Source organism: Adiantum capillus-veneris, chromosome 18 (genome assembly GCF_014529385.1).
Source record: "Adiantum capillus-veneris isolate H3 chromosome 18, ASM1452938v2, whole genome shotgun sequence".
Lineage (NCBI taxonomy): Eukaryota > Viridiplantae > Streptophyta > Polypodiopsida > Polypodiales > Pteridaceae > Adiantum > Adiantum capillus-veneris.
The window spans coordinates 28,293,804-28,316,143 of NC_140948.1; positions in this window are offsets into that span (position 1 = coordinate 28,293,804).

Here is a 22,340-nt window from a genome sequence, read left to right on the forward strand (position 1 = left end):
TCAATGGTCGCATCCCGTTATTGGTGTTGGCGGGTTTGGGGACCTTACAGCCATATAGCCAAGATGGCTACCATTCGCGTGTTTATTGTAGTGGCTATAACTTTAATATGGGTTTTGAAAAAAATGGAGTAGAGAATGCTTTCGTGAAAGGAGACTTGGAGGAAGTTGTGTATATGGATCAGCCACAAGGTTATGCAAATATGAGTCTATGTGACCTTGGATATAAGTTAAAGAAAGCATGGATAGGCTAAAGAAATCACCTAGAGCTTGGTCTAAGAGGATTCTGGCATTCCTCATTTCTTTGGGCTTTAAGATGTCTGATGTAGATCATTCATTATATGTGCGGAAGGATGATGCAAGAATTGTGGTGATATACATCTATGTGGATGATTTGATTGTTGAAGGTGATAATGTGGTTGAAGTAGAGCGTGTACAAGCACTACTTATGCAAGATTTTGGGATGAAATACTTGAGAGACTTGTGGTATTTCTTGGGAATTGAAATTGCTTGCACAAAAGAGGGTGTATGGTTGTCACAAAGATAATATGATTTGGACATGTTAAAAAAGTATGGCATGATGATTGTAAGCCTATTGCAATTCCCTTAGATCAAAATTTGAAGTTGGGGAATGATGTACATCAAGTACTTGAGAATGCAACTATGTACAAAAAAATTGTGGGTAGCTTGATCTACTTGTCTATCTCATATGCATACTTGAGCTACACAATTGGATTGGTGAGTAAGTTTATGCAATCTCCTAGAAAACCATGATGGATACAGTGAGGCACACATTATGCTATGAGAGTGCTACTTTGGATTACACACTCTTTTATAGGGCTGATGTGGAGATGCAGCTCTATGGTTACACAGATGTGGATTTTGCTGGTAGCATATACAATCGTAGATCTATCAACGGGTCCATATTTTCACTTGGGAGTGCTGCTATCACATGGAGCAGCCAAAAGAAACCTACAACTGATTTATCAAGTATAGAGGTAGAATGGATGTTGTAGTGGTAGTAAGTGAGGTAGCATGGTTTTGATTGCTACTTCAAGAATTTGGAGTACATAGTTACGGAGGCCGGTTGTCATCTATTGTGATAACCTCACCAACATACAATTAGCATAAAATCTAGTGTTTCATGCTAAAACAAATCACATTGAGGTGCATTACAACTTCATCAAAGAGAGGGTCTTAGCAGGTGACATTGACCTTGCTTATGTCTCGGGGGGTTCACCTCTTAGACATGTAAGCTACCACGTGAGTTCAAATGAATGGGTTTTTTAATTGCCAAAACTTCAGAATTTTAACATGATTATATTAACATAAGGGGTTTTTTAATTGATTTTACAGGAGAACTCGTAAGTTTTTAAGAAAAAGGAGTCATTTTATTACAATAAGCATGTAAGTAAAGGGAGGTTTTTTAATACCTTTTGAACGCATGTTATATGAGTAGTTTCTTAAAGGTACACCCCCCAAGAGTATGTGGTGATGGATGTATAGGTTGCATATTGTTAACTGAGTCAAATTCAGTTAAGAAAAGCTGTTAAAGACCAAAGACGTACGGATGCACATCGAGGATGAATACAAAGAAGCAGTAAAGATTGGAATTACGCATTTTCCACGTTTTCCCAAAATGGGCACCTATTGTAAATTCTCCAATTATTTCAAGCCATTGTAATATTTTAATGTGTTATGGGCTCAATGGGATTTCCAAGCTGTAAAGAATAGGTCAGTTACTTTACCTAGGTTGCAGATTTAATAAGTGGTGGAGCCCTAAAGGCCTTGGACGCCCAGACGTTGCACAGTTTTACCCTAGGTATATAAGGCAGTGTGTAAAAGAAATTAGGGTTCTCAAGCTCATTTGTTGAGAGCACTCTTTGGTGAGAGCTCTTGAGGTGTGTGGCTATGGAGTCCTTGAGCTTCTCCTTGATCATGAGATTTAATTAACACTAATCAATGATTCATTCTCTTTCACTATGCCTCTCTCATGCTTCTTATGATTGCCTATGATGCTTAGATTAGCAAGATCTTAACTAATTAGTGGTTAATCCCTCTCTAATCTTTTGTGATTTCCCTCTTTTGCTTGTGTGTGCATGTAGGTTTGATTGGAGTGTGGTGCTCAATAGATCTATGTGTGTGTGCTTCCGATTAGTGTGCTGCATGATAGGATTAGTATTGTGTGTGTCTTGCAATCGCAGTGTGTGTGATTGGGTTGATTACAGGTGAAGAGAAGTGGATATGGAGATTTCCCTTCATTGCGGCTTAGCTCCTCCATAGGCCGAGAAGCTCACCTCGTAGGGTTAACCATTTGTGTTGCCACGATTAGCTCACTAACCGTGTGAGTGTTTCCATGCTCTAGCCGGGTAGCTCATCCCTCCGTATTGACAATTTTGTTGGTCATTGGAGCTATTGCAAAGATGGAGCCCCCAACATTTGGCGCCGTTGCCAAGGACGATGGCCTAGCTAGTGTAATTGTGGCATAATCGAATGCGTTCCCTCACTAATTTCACTTGTGTGTTTATGTTTTTGTGGATTTTGGATGTGTGTGATGAAGCAATGTGTCCATAATTCCCTAATTTGTCACCGTATCTTCTCAATTGTGTGTTTACACACTCTAATTTCTCACTAACCCCTTGGTAATTTGACTAATTTTTGCTAACTTACTAATGTGCTATGAAGGATTGGAGCATTCAACCATTCAATTGATCTGCAATGGAAAGGTAGTTAAGGTGGTATTCTCAACCTCCCTAGAATCTAAGGATGTATAAAATTGTGTAGAAATCCCATCATGATGCAATGTAATGCTATGCTATGTTGATGCAATGCACTTTTGATGTTATGGATTGAAAATTTTACGATTATTCATTCTCATGCCATCGTAATGCCAAAACTTTTAAGATTTTGTGGCGCATGAATTTGACAAGTTTCAATTGCTAATTGGTGAATGTGGATTGCTAATTGGGTGCCTAATTGAATGCTTGGATGGTCAATTTCAACTGTGTGTGCACTAAAATCAAGTGTGTGTGCACTCTAATTGAGTGTGTGTGTGTGTGTGTGTGCTAATTTTAGGTGTGTGTGCACTATTTTGCCCATGTTTGTGCACCTAAAAATCAATGTGTACGTTATGATTTTTCAATTGTGATGATTGATTTGTGTTGTGCTCATGCCCAGCTATTGATTTGTGAAGTCATGATGCGAATCCGACAAATTTAACCCTTTTGTGTGTGCACCTAAAGATTGGTAAAAATTGCCAATTTTTTAGTGTGTGTGTGCCTAAAAAGTGTGTAATTTGCATGATTGATTTATATTTTGATTACATGATTGATGTGTAATGATTAATTTCTACGTTTTTGTGCTCAAAACAGTGATTTACACACTCTAATTGCGTCAATTTTTTACCTAATTTTGTCGGTAATTTTGCCGGTTTCATTGCCTAGTCTTGATTTATTTGACAAAATTGTTTGGTAATTGAATTGAGGTGATTTTGGCAATTTTAATTGGCTGCACTATTCCCCAACGTGTGGAGAACTTTTAGAAAATTTTTGGGTATTTTCTGGATAATTTTTGTAATTTTTGGTAATTTTTGCATTAATTTTTTGATAATTCCATAAAAATTTGATTTTGTGGTCTTTACGAGCTATTTTGTGTGTGCATATTTACGCATCATTTTGTTCGCATTCGTGCCCTCCGTGATCAAGTTTTGAGTGTTTTGCTATTTCCGGGGGCCGAGTGTACAATTTTGTCGAAATTGCATTTTCGGTAAAATGTGCTATTTTTGGTGTGTTTTTGCATGTCGTAAATGCTCGATTGTGGATATCGGTGATTTTCTAAGATTCCAAGAATTATCCGGGGATTTTTGGACTTCTCTGGCAAATTTTTGGATTTTCTGGTGATTTTTTGGAGTTTCGGCTAATTTTTGGCCTATTTTTGGCATTTCTGGACGATTGGAAATCAAAAAATTAAAAAATTGATTAAAAAAATCGGGTTCAACTTTGATTCCGTGCCTTGCTACGCATAAAATACTTCTCTTCTTCTTCTTCCCGCTCCGTGTGAACCAACCCCGCACCCTCACTCTCTCTCTCTCTTCCCGTCACACTTCCCCTCTCTCTCGCTGCAATGCGTGAACCCAGTGTTAGAAAAGAAAAAAACCGGGTTCCAATGTATTTTAACCGGCTAAAATCCTAAAATCCCGGTTAGATTTTGAGCTTGCCTTGAAGAAAACCGAAAAATTTTCACAAGTTTTAGTGCACTTACTGGCAAAAGCTTCAAATTTTGACCTAAAAACCGAGAGAATTTCTTATTTTCTTCAGTTAGGAAAAGTCCAGCGCAGGACCTCCCTCTCTATCTCTCCCTTTATCTCTCTCTATCTCTCTCTTGTCTTGTTGTGAGTCAACACACACACACTCTCATGGGACCCCTTTTTCCCCTTCTTTGTCTCACTCTCCCTACTCTCTCTCTCGCTTACTGCACACGCATATCCCCTCTCTCTCTTGCTTCAGCCACGTCAACCTCTGCACGCCAGGTCCTCAATCAGCGCATCTGCCAGTCAGCCAAGCTAAGCCACCACGTCATTTGCCCCCGGCTGCGCCTGCTGTCCCACTCCCCCTCTCGTGCCTCGCGCCAGGCGCTACTGTCAAACGTCGTCTTCTTCGCGGCGCTCAAGGTCAACAGCCAGCTGTTAAAATCGTTAGGTAAGGTTAGTAGGTTACTTAGCAACATTAGTTATATTTAGTTAGCCTAGGTTAGTTTTAAAAATCCCAATAAAAATTCACAAAAAGAATAAAACATAAAAAAAGATAATAAAAAATAAATCACAGAAGAAATAGAAAACCTCACAAAAAATCCAAACAAAAATAGAAAATTGATCTGATAATTCAATAAAAACAAAATTAATTCTTTAAAAAAAAACAAAAATTCACATTAAAATTAGAAAATTTCACAGATAGAGCCCAGAAATTAATAAAAACTCAAGAAGGTCACAAAAAAATCAAAAATGATTGGAAAAAAATCCCAAAAAATTGTAAAAATCATAAAATCTTCAAAAAAAAACCCAGAAAATTAGAAAATTCACAAAAAAATTCTATAAAAATCACAAATTTCCCAAAAAAATTATAAAAAACCATAAAAAGACCAAAAAACTTTAAAAGATCAAAATTTAAGTACAGCAGAGCAAGCAAGTAGAAGTGGCAACACATGCACAATTGCAACAGAGCAAATTTTACAGCTTTATGGCTACAATGGAGACAAAGTCTTATATGTAGATTCAAAAGATCATAGGTCTCTTATGATCAGTAAAAGCAACACAGGAGCCAAGATCCTATTGATTAGAGTGAAGCCAGATTTAGAAAACTCCCAGATGTTCACAGACTTCAGTGGAGCTAGGTATTGCAAGCTTAAATATGAAGTGCAGATAGAAGTGCAAAAAATTGACTCGAGTGGTTATCCAAAAATCTGCACAAGCCAGCAAAACATCCATTTTTAGTACATATGCAATCAGGTTCATTGTACATGGATTACAATGGTCAGATCTATAGCCGAGAACCAGAATTGCAAGATCCAACAGATCAGCCAATTGAAGCCAATCTAATTGGAGAATCGAGTCAAAGACGGTACCAAGGTCAAGATGGAGTAATCTATAGCTTGATGCTCAGTGTTTTGAAAGAAGATGCCGACAAGTTGGCCAACATAGAAACAGAAGCTTCTCACGTAGAGCTTGACATGACAAAACCAAATGAAATACCACCAGTCTTGGCATATTGTTCAGATTGTGGACGAAAAGGTAGACATTTTCTGAAGATTGTCCAAGAAATCCTAACAACAGGGATACATCAACTGCCAAGCAAGGTACATAGCAAATTGGAAATGCGAATCTCGATGTAAGTGCATCTAACTTGTCACTTTTAATGCAATCAGATGATTCTGCATTACCATTAGGAGCACCAGTAATAGAACTGCAAATTCAAAATGAGCAATAAAAATGCATAGGCACCTGGAAAGCTTAAAATTGATCCTTTGAACAAAAAATTCTTGCATGAATTTAGTAAAGGTGTCGAGATATCACCAAAGGTTGAAAAGAGTGTTAAATTTTCAAATGATTTTGCATCCAATGACACAACTATGCAATCATTAACGAATCTAAAGGACACATCAAACAGAATGATGTTAGCATTGGATGGTACACATCATTCATATGCACACTATGTAGACCAAAAAGGAAATTGTACAAAAAGGATCAACCAGTGTTTGAACGGCCCATATACCAGCTGTTAACCCTCACGGATCACGGACACCCCATCACCTACGATGGACGTGTATTATGTATTTGGTAGAGTCAGGTACCGGGCTTGTCGGACCAATAGGAAAAGGGTAAGAGTGATCGCCGATGAGAGGCGCACTCTAACTGGGACATTCAAGGGATTAGTTGGCTAAGCATGGGCGCCCAAGTGTGAATGGGGTGAGATCATATAAAAGCCAACTAAACCTAAAATTCACTTATTCTCTCATTTGTGCAAATATAGAAGAGTGCTCTTGCTCCATCTCCATCTCCGTCTTCTTCTTCTTCAGCTCCTTGTGTGTGTGTGTATGTGTGTGTGTGTGTGTGTGTGTGAGAGAGAGAGAGAGAGTGCGATCGAGCATTACGAAGGCACGAAGGCGGCAAAGCGATTGAGCGCGGCACGACTGCAGCTTCTTCTTCATCGCGGCGAGGAATCCACCACGAAGGTGAGCGTAGAGCGGTGAGTGACACACCCTTTGCTCTCTTGAGCTTGCTAGTTTAGGCTTGTTGTGTGCTTGGAGCCATTTGTGGCTCGCACACGGTGTATCAGCAAGTCCCTTGCTTCGACAGTGCGGCAAGGAGCGCACATTTTTGGTGCCGCTGCCGGGGAAATGCCCTACACTAAGCTCGGTTAAGCACTTTACGCTTTCTTGTGATGCAATTTCAATTGAAGGATTTGTGAAGAAGGAAGGTGTGGTTGTGTGGAGAAGATTTTTGTTACACTGTACTGTCTTTTTTGTTTTCTGTAAAGAAGGAGTTACAATTTTTTTGCAATGTACTGTTAGAATTAAGGTATTAGCTATGGAATGTTAGTTCTGTAAGGTTCAATGTTAGTTCTGTAAGGTTAGTTTTGTAGATCTGTTAGCTACTGTAGTACTGTGTAAACAGTGTTAGAGTGTGTGTGGCAGTATCTCTATTAGCTGTAAGTAGATAAGTTAGGTGTAGGCTAAGTGTGTGTGTGTGCGCGCGTGCGCGGCGCGGCCGCGGTGACTTTTTTTTTTTTAATCTTTTAAAAATAATAATAATAATAATAAACTTAAAAGAAGGATCGAGCTGGGGATCATTTCCCAAGCCCAAGATCAAACCCAGACCTCAATCCTCAGTTTTAAAATATAGTTTATACACCGTTTTATATTTAAAAACTATTTTTAGGATTTCGAGGACTATAAATACTATTTTTAGGATTTCGAGGGCTTCACGTAGCCGAATAGGGAGCTGTAAAGCACGGCATGTTCCTTTAGCCAAAACGCTCGTCTTGAGCTATTACACGCCATATTTTGTGGCTTGGTTACAAAAAATAACCAAGAATAACAAAAAACTTAGGTTATAAACACCTTTAAAAAAAAAAAAAAACTAAGTGAGCGGCCTTCACGGGCACTCACCAACGCGCTTAGAGTGTGGAGGTCACATGTACCTACGCTCTGGATGAGTTTTAGAGCACGAGCATATTGGTAGTGCCTCCATTTACGCGGGCACCCATTATTCCTCCATCCTAGGTTCTAGACCTTCGGCCGGGACTCAAGGTAGCGCGAACCAAGATCCTCATATCGCATCTAGTGATTCTTCCTCTGACTACGAAGTCATGGAGGGGTATCCTACACCAAACCTTGATAGTTCAAGTCAAGACATGCATGCCATGGGCCCACGGCCCGGGTCTAGCGTGTTTAGTCGCTTAAAAGAGACCCTTAGTAGAGCTACTCGCTCCGAACATGCGGTTAATGAAATAAATGAAGGGAGTGGGGAAGTAAATTCGTCATTCATGCCTAAAATAGACCCTATGCTTCTTGAGAGTGTGCATGTGAATGTTCCATCCACTGCACCTCTTGATCCTTTAGGACTATCTCCCTCTGAGGTTCTACTACCCGATGGTAGGAGTCTTGCCGAAGTGCAAGAGATCGAACGCTATATGCAAGCAACAAGGGAGAGGGAAATTGAGAACCTACGAAGGCTAGAACAAAGTTGAGCCCTGAAAGAAAAGGCTCCTATGACAACAATCATGCCAGCCGAGCAACCGAGTGCTCCCAAGGTAGCAGTCACGGAGGGGCAAGCGATGGGGAGCAATAATGCTTCCAGCTTGAGGGAAACCTCTAGCACGCCAGGCCTAGATGGGATATTCCTAAACGAAAATTGGGAGTATGACCTACAAGCAGAAGCTTTAACTGATCGGTACACAGGACACACCTATCATGTGGGTTGGTTAGATGTTCTACAATCCACATCGGGTGCTACTAGCATAGATGAGCAACAACAGAAAGTTTGTGATGTCCTCCATAGGATTGTCGAGTTAGAAAGACAGAACACAGGGATCAACATGCCTTCAACAGGCCTAATGAGATTCTTGGATACGGGAAAGGCCAACCAACCAACCCTATCACAAATGGAGACTCCCTCAGTGAGCCTCATTGATCCTCCATATGTTGTTTCGCCAGGAGCCTCAGTACAATCTGAGCCCACAAGTGGCAGCTTTACCTTCCCAGATCTAGCTCATCTTTCTCTTAATGACACTATGGCTACCATGCATATCCCAGTGGTGAGCATGAAAAGAAGTACACCATGGAGTTCATTTGTTAATACTGCGCCGATGCCTAGTAGCACAGTGCCCCCAACTATACCTACATGTATGTATCAATCATGTGCACCTGTCGTACCTCAGCCTCATGTAGCTCCTACACCTCCGATTATTCCAAGAGCTTACAATCCACAATGGTATTATCCAAGCTCTTATACAAGTGGAGCCATGCCATTTAATAATAACATGCCATATCAGGCACCCCCTATGCCTAGGGCCACGCCTGTAAACTTTGGACCACCGTCTGGTACGCCACCATACGAAATATGGGACCCAAGAGCCGCGCATATGCCAAGGCCAAGGCCAACTCCCATCTCACATGTGGTTCCAAGAGCACATACACCCATTATACCTGCTCAAATAGGAGTTTTGGCAGCATTTGCTCAAACTATCGGTCGCTCTATTGCGGAAAACATGCGTAGTGCACCTGATAGAGAGCCTAGGAGTAAGGCAGTTCAAGTAGCTAAGCTCACACAGAAATTCAGTGGAGACGGAGATGCTAGAAATCATATGGAAGTCTTTGAACATGTGTGCGATTCCTTGGAAGAGCACAATGAGCTACATAAGTGTAAGGCTTTGAGTTTGACCCTAAGCGGAAAGGCTGGAGATTGGTATAGAACCTTAAGAGTAGAAGAGAAAACGATCTACTCTACTCTTAGGAGACTGTCCTTAAAAGAATACATACGAGAGGTAGTACTTTGGGGTGTAGCCTCTTAGCTCCAAAAAGCCCAACGAGAAGAAGGTGAATCCGTGAGAGACTTCATTAGTCGCCTAAAGAATTTGAATTCTCGATGCAATCCAAACGAGTGATTCAACAACAACCAATTGCTCGATAGATTCATTAGGGGACTACGACATGAAAGTATCCAATTGGAGGATAATTTAATGATTGCAGGAGAAAGAGTGTCTGCCGAGCCGAAGTCTAGTAGCTCGCAAGCGTCAAGGCATGAGCGAATGAAGATAAAGCCAATCGTGAAAGAGCAAACGATATCTGAGATGACTTTGGCAGATCTCACCAAGGCCATCCAAGAAAGCCTTAGGGGTAATCGTGCTCCACAAAACACTCATATGTATCCAAGAAGGGAGCAACAATGGTGCTCAATTTGCTTGGGCCCACATACTATGAGTGAATGCCCTACTTTCAGAGTAAAGTTTAACGGGACTTGTAACGCGTGTGGTAAGTATGGCCATCAAGCAAAGGATTGCCTAATGCTTAAACGCATCATGGAAAATAGACCGCCTATAGCTTGGGTAGACTCACCTCGAGTTCCTGCATTGATGCCTACCCCACCCATGGAGCAACAGTTGCCATTACAGCACATGGTCCCTAGAACCCAAAATGTGGTCCAAACCACACCGTTGCCACCTCCAGTGCTAGGATCGCAACCCCCTCATCCAAGAGTTACACCTATGAACCAAATAGGTTGCGAGTCATCTAGTACTTATGTAGATTGCGAAGAGGACATAGACTCTAGTATCACCTATGGAGTCGACATACTTGAGGAGTGTCCCATGTACTATATGGAAGACCATTGGGGACAAATCAAACCGGTATATCAAGCTACTGCGCTAGCAGCAAGAGGCCAAAACATTAATAGTTTTGCCCGGAGACCACCTCTTCAGTGCTACGAATGTGGTGGACCACATCGAGTAGCTGAGTGCCCCATTACAATGCAAAAGAATGCTGCACTAATGCAAACAAGTCAAGGGAGTGAATTGGCAATGCCAATACTCACTTGTAATCATTGTGGCATAGATCATTTGATCGCACAGTGTCCTAACAATCCAAACTCACCGAAAATCACACCATTGAACTTAATAGAGATTGTTGATGGGACACCACCAACTATAAACATAGTACCAGTAAACACGCTCACACGATCAATGATCCAAAAGTAAAATTACATCCTCGAAGAGAGAGATGCTGCATCCATTGGCCGAGCGAGAAAGAAGAAAACACGAAGAAAGAAATCCCTTAATGCTTCTAGCTCAAAACCTAGTTCAAAGACTAACATAGGGACAGGAGAGGATCCCCTGTATATGAATGACCCTGAGGATGACTCGGATTCGATAGAGACCACGGAGACCAAAACCGTTACTACAAAGGAAAAGGTCAGTGAGGAGGATCACGAGAGGGAATTACGACGAACACCAAAAGAGTATTCAAAGTTAAACCACCCAGTTGCGAGCCCCCAAGATAAGCCACAAGACACAAAAAATGAGGATTACAAGAGAAAGATTGGGACCTATCCAAACCCAACAGTCGAAATTGAACGAGTCCAACAACTGAGGGGTTTGGTGGAAGAAACTCAACGAAAATTAGAACCTGAACCCAAACATATCCAGATGTCGGACACAGTGTTTCCCACACAAGTTCAACCTCACAAGAACTACAGGCCGTTAGCTATACCCAGTATCATTCGGGAAGAGAGTGAGGGTAGGACATCTGAAAATGGACACACACCTTTCCTACTAGATAGAATGTTCAATGAGGGAACGCCCGACCCCCTTGAGGAAGTGGAGATTCCATCTTCACCATTCTCTTGTCAGGGTCCTACGTCCCACAAGATGCCATTAAATGTTGCCAAGCTGATGGATTTCATGTCCTCAGAAACACGTACGACTATCATATCTAAGTTATACGGAGATCCATAATTATTCCTAGCACTGCGAGCGCTTCTCAATGGAGAATTACAGGCCGGATTACCACAGTTTTCACATATGAACAAACCTAACTCGGTGATGAATGATGAGGAACATTTAGCACCACCATCTGACCTAGCGAGACATGAATCTGTAATTGAAATACCCGTTAACAAGTTGGGGCAATACTTTGAAGGTGATGAATCTAATGCTACTCTACCAATCACTACTAAAGGATTAACTGTAAAGGGGGTCCTTGACGGTGGTGCAGGAGTCAGCATGGTGACAAAGAGTTGTTGGGAGTCTATGGGGCGACCTCACCTTGAAGCCACAAGTGTAGTGGTAAAAATGGCTAATGGATCTATTGTTACGCCTATTGGAATGCTAAAGGATGTCAGGATCAAGGTCTTGGGACACAAGGTAAGGCAGATTTTCATTGTTATGGATTTTTCCAAGCATCCTATGTCATTTGATATGATCTTAGGGCGTCCATTCATGAGGGAAGCAAAAATGGTGCATGACTGGTCCAAAAACCACGTCTACTTACAGTTCCAAGACTCTGTCATTCGAGTTGATTTTTTAAGTGGTCGAACGCATCCTCTAGGAAATAAATTCATCATTGATAATCGATCAAACACAACAATTCACTCAGCTCCATTACAGTATTGTTACACATGTAACGAAGACACGGATATTGGGGAGAACTCTCCTTATATGGATATCCTACCCGGAATGGCTGAGTCAGACAATGTCGATTGCGTACACCTAGCGGCAACCATAGATACTTGGGGAAATAGGGGGACGACCTAGGTAACACCTGAGGGGGATGAAATGCCAGTACCCTTAAATATGCTACAAGCTATGCATATAGCTTCTGACAAAACTCATTCTAATATAACGAAGAAAACATACAAGTGGGTCCCTAAAGCTTCTTTAGAGACCATAGCTAGTGCTAAAAAACAAAAGCCTTGTAAGAAACGTCCCACTCGCTCCAAGAAAAGTAATAAAATGTTGCGATGGATACCTAAACGACTATTGGAAGCCCAAGGCTACTATCACGGAAATGATCAAATCTGGGTGCCAAAACGTAGATTGTGTTCTTACCTGTCACCTGACCCATGTGAGCTGAATCCTGTGGCTCCAAAATGAATCAACGATCATGGAAAGAAAAAAATCACAGAATGCTACACACCCGCTCTAGAGCTAGTTTGGGTACCGAAGAAAGAACAATTTGTTCCACCTAGCTCAGGAAGGGGGGAGTCCCATGAAGCTTCTAGCTCCTCATATAATGCATCCATAGAGGTAAAACCTTCTCTAGAGTCTCCACCTACAATAGTAGACCTCCATGAAGCTACAAAGGAATCCACACTTCCCAGTGTTCAAGAATCACCTGATGAACCACTTCAAGTTCGATCCTGGGAAAGTACCTTACCACCCTTGCAACTTGATGAGGCACCTAAGGTAAGAGAAAACTACTGGCAAAAATCTCCACCTATTACCAACTGGAACAATTGGTTTCAAAGGGTGACAAGCTCATTTCAAACGGTATGATCTACCCAAGGCAGGGGGGAGTGTTTGCTGACAGTCATCATTCATTTGTTTCCCTCTCAACCTTTTTCCCTGACCTCTCAATCACCAATCTTAGGGAATGTACATATAAAGCTTTATACTCACAAAAAACAAAAAAATAAAGAGCAAGAGCAATTAGCAAACAAGTATGCACAATAAAAGTCAAAACATTGACCCAGACCTACACATTTACATCACGTTGCTGTGGTTAGGATTTGGACCTTCATGGAATCTTTCTCTCATTCACACTTTAGATCAAGCGCGACCATCAACACAAACAGGTGTTTCTTATCCATTAGCATTGCCCCTTATCTTTTTGCATCTATGTTTGTCTGCTTTGATTGTGATTGGTAACATAATATTCAGTGCATTTTCTTAGTACTAAACATTTAATTCAATGTAATTTTTTGTCATAATCACTTGTCTAGGTTTAAAAATCAAGCAAGTTCGACTAGGCTAGTTTGATCAGGTTAGGTGTTAGAGACCTTCTCTTAATACCATGGGGAATGCCTTCCTAATAATCAATGGTTACTTAGGTTCTTAATCCGATCTAAGAAGCATTGTGTGAAATGTACTAGGGCTTTCTAGTGGGCTTGACCCTATTGACCTTTAGCTTAAGTATTATAAAGGGAGTTTACTAGTGTGATGAGCCTGGGGAGGTGTATCAGTGTTATATGACCCCCCAAAGTTACAAAATTAAAATGCTGAAAATGAACAAACAAAAAATCAAAGTGCCACAATGTAAAATCTTAAGCTGGAAGAGAAATCTCAGCTTGATTGGGTACTTCACTCACATGTATCGCCTATGGTACTAGAGCCCTAGAGGTTCCCAATGTGGGCGCTTTTCCTTGAAAAGAAAAAAAACCCAAGGCATACAAAATAAGAACACACATCAAAATTGAATCACTGTGAAAAGACTTTGGGGGGTCAAAGAAAAAGTAATCAGTCAAGCGATGATTTCATGAGAAATTCCTTTTATGGTAGCTTAACTACAAGGTCTTCTAGATATAGCCTCTACTCAGCCCTCGAACATGAAATACTTGGCTCTCGCGATTAAACAACTTAATTAACCAGAGAAAATTAAGAAGCTTACCCATGGTATTAATAGTTGATCTCTAGTGCCTTTCGATCGTTAAATTAGCGACCCCATACTTGTTTAATTTTTTACCTTTACATCTGTTTATGCATTTGATTACATTGCAATTTAATGCTTATTGCTGACAAATTGTTTAAAATTCTATTACCAATCAATTGTCTGCCTAAAATTGCATATGCTTTTTAATCGCTTATGAAAATGCAATTATTGTGCAATGTTGTTTGATTTTGCAGTGACTAATGAAGGCTAAGGACATTCATCTCAAATGCTCTTCCACATCGACCAACGAGCTTCAACTCAATAGCTTCCGAGGACGGAATCTACATCAAGAAGGGGGGCATGTTAACCCTCACGGCCCACGGACACCCCATCACCTACGACGGACGTGTATTATGTATTTGGTAGAGTCAGGTACTGGGCTTGTCGGACCAATAGGAAAAGGGTAAGAGTGATCACCGATGAGAGGCGCACTCTAACTGGGACATTCAAGGGATTAGTTGGCTAAGCATGGGCGCCCAAGTGTGAATGGAGTGAGCTCATATAAAAGCCAACTAAACCTAAAATTCACTTATTCTCTCATTTGTGCAATAGAAGAGTGCTCTTGCTCCATCTCCATCTCCATCTTCTTCTTCTTCACCTCCTTGTGTGTGTGTGTGTGTGTGTGTGTGTGTGTGTGTGTGTGTGTGTGTGTGTGTGTGTGTGTGTGTGTGTGTGTGAGAGAGAGAGAGAGAGAGAGAGAGAGAGAGTGCGATCGAGCATTACGAAGGCACGAAGGCGGCAAAGCGGTTGAGCGCGGCACGACTGCAGCTTCTTCTTCATCGCGGCGAGGAATCCACCACGAAGGCGAGCGTAGAGCGGTGAGTGACACACCCTTTGCTCTCTTGAGCTTGCTAGTTTAGGCTTGTTGTGTGCTTGGAGCCATTTGTGGCTCGCACACGGTCATGGTTCCAAGGAGATACATAGGAAGCCACAAACAGTGCTACCCTAAGTGTACCTTCACAGTCCCAAAAGGTGAGACTAAACCAGAGCCAAACAATTTTGAACTCTTACAATGAAGCAGGCTATATTGATCTCCCTAGGAAGGGGGAGCTCCAAATTCATCAAAATCAACTCTAGTACCAGGAAATGCTACACCAGTTGGAAGCCCTAGAGCCTCTAGCCAACAAACCCCTTCAAAGCAGGAACCATTGAAAGATCTTATGGTTGTTGGGAGTTTCCAATTGACCCAAATTCTATCAAAGTCTACAGACAAATGCTTATATGAAGATCATCAGGGACAAAAGTTTCAATTGATCTCCACAAGTCAGAGTCAAAAGCCGACAAGTCTAATAGTGTTCAAACAGTTACAGGTGATCAAGATCACATATGCATATCAAGATGCACATTGTAACAAATATGAGCAAGTTCATGACCTTGTAAAAACCCCTATGGATGGCCCAACTGAAGTCAAAGACTATCTGAAGATGATGCAAATCCTCAAGTTGCAAGAACAGGTGATAAAAAAATCAGAATCAAAAGTCCAAAAAGCTACACAAAGGTCACCACCAAAATCTCCTCCAAAGAGACAGATTCTGCCAGAAAGTATTGTGGATATTCTAAGATCAAAGTTTACTCAAATGCAGGAGGACTATGCTCAACAATTGCAAAAAGGTGCAATGTTATAGGCAATGGAGCCAACATTGATTGAATCAGGTGGTCAAAGCAAAGAAAATGCAGAAAAAGCTCAAGCCAAGGACACTGCCACAACAAAATCAATCAATACAAAAAGAAATCATGAGAATATCAAGTGCAACATCACCAATGAAAACGAAGAAAAGCTGTCAAGTGAAGTAGCTAGATTTTCAGTTAGACAAGAACCTCATGTTATTTCTCACTTGGAAAATATGTGGCCAACCAGAGGTGGAAGATGCTCCTAAATTTGTGAGCATATCTGGAAACAAACAAGAAAAATGCTGGGGAATCATTTCCACCACCATTGAAGTAAGTTCACAGATCATCATAGCTCAATTTCATGTGATCACAACAAAGGATATGCTAGACGATATCATAATGGGAATGTCAATGGCCCAGAAGATGTCAGAGATACAAAATTTAAACATGATGGAGCCATCACAGACAACAAAGAATGAAGACCAACAATCGTCACCCGCAGACGACAGCACAGAGTCCTCAAGCACAGTTCAAATGGAGACTTATATCAAAGCAGGTCTTATTGAAGATGATTCATCTCCATCAATCAGAACTTCAGAAGAGCTTAAAGAAAATCAGGCAATAGCAACTGTAGATCAAACAGAGAAAAGAGCAATCACGATAGCTGTTGAGTAGCGAATGCCACCAAAGCCAGAAGGAACAAAGATCAAAATTGTAGACAAAGGTAAAGCTAAAGTGGAAATTCCACCAATTAGCAAAGAATATGTGACAACATATGCCTCTACTTTCAAAGAACCCTCATGGATCAGCTTCTTCAAGCAAGTTAGGCTTTCAAAATTTCAAGTCAATTACTAACACAACTGAAACCTCTAAGGAGACACCCAAAAAAGCAAAGGTATATCAGGCAAAGTACTCAAGAAAGCAAAGGAAGTCAAGAAAGTGTTTGTTTCGAGCAGTTTAGTTAAAGTCAATGATCCAGTTTGGATTAAAGACATGAAATCAACACAAAAAGACAAACACATGGGATGGATAGTATCACAATGGAGCTTAAAAGAACAAGAGTACTATGGAGGTAATAGACAGATATGGGTACCAAAACCACAGGTTAGGGCATATGAAGTAACTTCAAGTCCTTCCCAAGAAAGAAGGCCCACAAGGTATCAACCTCAACAATATCCTAGGATGCCTAAGAAACAGGTATACAACAAAAGAACATCAAAAGATGCTAAAGTCAAACACAACTCTCAAGAGGATACAGAACAAAGACGGATCTCAAAGAATGTTCCTCTTGGACAAGGATTCTACACATGTTATACAAAGATTTGGTTACCAATCAACCACAAGCCAACTACAACTACACCAAACCTACATGAAGATCTCAAGAGCTCAACAAGACCTAGAGCTCAACAAAGTCAACAAAGGAGTTACAAAGGTCCTCAAAAGATTTGGATTCCTACGTCCTCCAATGCTCCTAGTCAAAATTCAAATGTCAACGATCAACACAGGCCTACAACAACATCAAAGGCTCCTATCAAAAGGCCTATTTGGAAAATCAAACATTTAATGGAGTCTTCACAGTCAAACAAGGACGACCCAACCAACACGAATACAGATTCAAAGATGATAAAACAGGTATGGCAAAAGAAGCCTTCAATGCCAGCTTAGTGCTTCATTAATCCTCTTTTTGAGGATTCAAGCTTACTTTTACCTGAAGAAATGTTTGTAGTAAGCACAAGAATGTCAAAAGTCAAGTCACAAGGGTGCAAAAAACACTCTTTGGCATAGTCAAAATTGGGCTGCTAAGCCATAAAATGAGCAAAGCATTAGTCCCAAAGCTTCAAGTCATATTAAACTCTCTGCTAAGAGTTGTAGTTAGGCTTATGCTCAAGCTGGAAGAGTTGAGCATATAGAGTCATTTCGCTCATGCTGGATGAGATGAGCATAAGAGTCGAAGTCTATTAACTTACAAATGGTGGAGTGTCATAAAGTCCAACACTCATGCACATTGCACAGTAAGATGAGAGCACATATCCTTGTCAATGAAAACCATTCTTAAAGGGGTGCCAGTTGCAAAGCCATGTCATTTGCTTTTATAGCTACACCATCTTTTTGAAGAACCCCTCAAAATCTTTCTTGCACAACATATTGTTTTCGTTGCATTTCTGTGCATGCATAAATAGGATGTCCCATCATTGTACATATGCATTAGACACTGTTTTTGCTTCCACCTATGCACCTTGAGTGGACTACAACAGGCAACAAACCAATGTCATGCTAACCAACAAAGCAATGCACTGGGGTCACTACTCAGCGAATCGGAAGCTTGGGGATTGCCCAACGTTCCCTATCGCTTGGTACTGACCTTGGTGCTAAATCCGTTATAAGTGCCAACAAAAACCTTGGGGCATGATAATCGACAATGAAAAGACAAAATTCAGTGAAGTCAATACTGAGCGAATAGGAAGCTTGGGGATTGCCCAATGCATCCTATAGCTTGGTGCTGACCTTGATGTAACCGACGATGAAGATCATGGTGATGTGAATACAAAAATACAGTTGAGTCACTATTGGGCGAATAGGAAGCTTGCGGACTTCCCAACGCTCCCTATCGCTTGGTGTTGACCTTGCTCTTAGAGTCATTACATACAACAATTGAGTCAATATGGGGCGAATAGGCCGCTTGGGGACTACCCAACGTTCTCTATCGCTTGGTACTGACCTTGGGATTAAAATCATTACATGCGACAATGGAGTCACACGCCCGTCCTCAGGCACTGTTGAGAAGTGTCCGTGGAGGCTGTGGAAGGATTTTATTTGATTGTTGATGGGCTGATGTCTTCATTTGTCATTGAATTTGGTGATGAGGTTCAATCTACTATAGCATCTTCATTGGTCCGAATATGTCTGGTTTGTGAGAGATGATGTTGCATTTGTCCATTGTAATAGCATAATGATGAGGCTGATGTTTATTATGAAAAGTATGTACAAGGGAAGTAGAATGATGAGGTTCTAAATTAGGGTTTAATACCTAGATGACCAAAGGAAAAAACCCAGTGGGAAAAAAGTGCCTTTGGGATACGCACATTATTGGAGTACTTGTTAGCATGGGAAATATTAATAAAGTACTAAAGGGATTATTTGCTGATAGATATGGATTAAAAATGTAATATCCGTGGAAGTGTACTGGGCCGACGTCAATTTTCCAAGGTCAGCACCAAGCGATGGGGAGCGTTGGGCAGTTACCAAGCCTCCTATTCACTCAGTGACACTCATCAAGGACCCTATGTCACATGCTACTTGGAAGCTACTTGGTGAGTAAAAGAGATCTTGTTTCTAGCAAAAGGGACATTGTTTTCAGCAATAAAACCAATAGTGGCACAACACACATGAATACATCAAATTCAACCAGAATGATCCAATTCTTTTGAGACAACATGCATGTATTGTGTGCCAAAATTTTGGACTTTCCCATATCAACCATGCATTGTTGTCAGCGGCTTGATGAGCACATCAAGCTAAAAACTGTTGGTGGCTTGTGTTGGAGTAGAGTGGTATATCGGAAGATATACACTAGGTGTCTGGGCTGCTCCCACACGCCCTCAAAGGGGCCCTGATTTTTGAAATAAAATGCAAAGGGAGGACCCCCCCCCCCCCCCGCCCACCATCCACCTCGCTAGTGCTCGGGGAGGGGTTATTCATGACTTGGGGAGAAGTGGAGAGCTCCAAGTGACCAAGTGAAAGGGTCAAAGGGTCACCCACCCAAAGGGTCAATTCAAAGGGCCAGAGAGAGTGAATTGCAAGTGGGGTCAGAGGTAATTCCAAGTGGTCAAAGGGACCATCCTAGAGAGGCAATCCAAGGCACTCAAAGTCCGGATGAAGGTGGTAAAAGGGTAGTGAAAATGAGATAAAAAATTTAAAAATAAAAACGCCTAGGGGCACTAGAAACATCGCTAATGCACCCCCTCTCAAGCACAAGAAAAGAGAGCAGCTTGAGATCAAGTAGAGCGTCTTTCCCCTTCAAAGATACCAGATTAAGGTGACAAGTAGACCAAGTAAATGGCAGTTTCCAAAGTCGAAGGCCCCCCACTACAAAAGTTTTTTTTAATCAAATGAAGGTCTTTTTTGTGTGTGTTTGCCCCCCCGGACCAACAATGCTTTGTGTGAGAGAGTGAGAGCAAGCGGCTGTGTGCGTGTGCAAGGGTTAAGGTGGAGTGTGGTAGTGGGTGTGAGTTGTGTGGTCATCATGTAGAGTGTGTAAGCATTGGAAAGTAAGCAAACAATGGTATGCTATTGCAAAGTGTGTTTTTTTAAGTTGTTTCTAAGAGGATAAGGGTGTTGTGGATACCCTGAGCTATAGAGAGGCCTTTGTTTGTGTGCTAGGTGTGTTCCCCCATTCCTTCTCTCCATCTTCTAGTACCCCCACTGAGGAGCACACTTATTGCTCCGAGTTGATCAAGAAGAAGCAGTTTTTTGGCATTGGAGGTCATGGCAGTAAGAAGCTATGGATGAATTTTCACAGGCGAGGAGAATCCCAGCGAGTGGATGTCGGATTTTGAGTTGCACATGCTATCACTACGTATGTCGAACTAGGATAGCAAAATACGGACGTTTCCTCTAATGATACGTGGAAAAGCTAAAGTTTGGTACGAATCTCTAGAAGGCGAGCCAAGGCAAGCAGGGCCGGCTCTACAAGCAAGGTTTCTTCACGACGTTCACAAGAAGGTGTCACCAGTCAAGATGGATGCGAAGCTGAAGGTGCTTAAACAAGATATAAATGAAGAGTTCAATTTGTTATTGGGTTGTTTTGAAGAGTGTTGGGCAAAATTAGCGACAACCATGCAATTGGCTAATGGGGATTACTTTAAGCTGGATAAGTTCATGGGGTGTCTGCATCCTAAAGTGAGAGAGAAGGTTGATTTTGAAAGCACAGAAAATTACAACGGCATTATAGAAATTTCAAGGTCGAAGAGCATGAAGATAAAGAAGAAGATAGAGCTGCAAAGTCCAAGAGAGGCTATCCACAAGAAAAATCATGGAAATCGAGGTGTAGCCGTTGTGCCACAAAATTGGGTGCACGCTGTGCAAGATTTGTTTGAGCAGATGCAAGAATTTTGGTTAAGTGTGATGGATAGAGGACAACTGAGAGGAGCAAGGGACAAGGAAAGGCTGCTGCCATGTAGATGCTACAATTGTGGAGAAGAGGGGCATTACATGCCTGATTGTCCTAAACTGCCAACATAGAGAGGACAACCGAGAGGAGCAAGGGACAAGGAAAGGCTGCTGCCATGTAGATGCTACAATTGTGGAGAAGAGGGGCATTACATGCCTAATTGTCCTAAACTGCCAACATAGAGAGGAGGTATTTACCCACTATTTGGTAGGTCAAATTATGGAGCATTCAAGTCTTTTTGGATCACCAATCAAAGCTCCTGAGAGAAAGTTATGGCCATAAAAAGATTTTTCAAGGGTCAGTTATGTAACCACCTAGCTACATTGGACATTGTGCCATCTGGCCTGTTTTTGGGCTTAACTAGGTTTTAAAGGGCATATGAATCATGGACGGTCAGGAACAATTGGAAGCACGTCAATGGGGTATCCAACCAGCAAGATATGGAGGTTTGAAGTTGTAACTCAGTGCCGGGCAGATGGATACAGGTGTTTTCTCCCACTTTTAGATGCATTCTTTGGGGCCTTGGTGGGGTCAAGTTGTGGTGGGATTAACCAGGATTGTAGACAAGAATTGTTGGTTCTAGTGGCATTTTTTGGCTTTGATACGGGGTCTGTGAAAAGAAGAGAGTGTCACACCAAAGTGGGGAGGGAATATTATTGTTGTGTAAGTTTTGTTGGGAAGACTTGGGTCACTTAACCAGGTAAGGCCCTCACAAGCTGCAACATGGTAGTGCCTTAATCTTGTAAGCAATTTTGGAGACCGACAGTGCATGGTATAATACTAGGGTGTGAGCCCCTCAATGTCACACAAAGGGAGAGAGAGAGGAGCTCCCCATCCCGTAACTATGACGATGCCCAGTGGGCGCTGTGTTGGGCACTGTGAGTTTGCGGCACAGTCAGTAACAACAATGGTTTTTCCTATGATGGGTGCAGTCAAAGGTGCGTTGGCTGTCAGCGATGTTCGGAAGTGGTTGATGATGTGGAACTATAGAAGCATGCTCCCACATGCCCTCAAAGGGCTCTCGATTTTTGAAATAAAAGGCAAAGGGAGGAGCCCCCCACTAGCGACCTCGCTAGTGCTGGGGGAGGGGTTGTGCATGAGTTGAGGAGAAGTAGAGAGCTTTGAGTGAGCAAGGGAAAGAGTTCAAAGGGTCACCCGCCCAAAGGGTCGATTCAAATGGCCAAACAAGTCCGGACAGAGTGAATTGCAAGTGGGGTCAATGGCAGTTCCAAGTGGTCAAAGGGACCATCCAAGAGAGGCAATCCGAGGCAATCAAAGGCCAGATGAAGCTGGTAAAAGTGTAGTGAAAATGAGATAAAAAATAAAAATGCCTAGGAGCACTAGTGACATCGCTAGTGCACCCCCT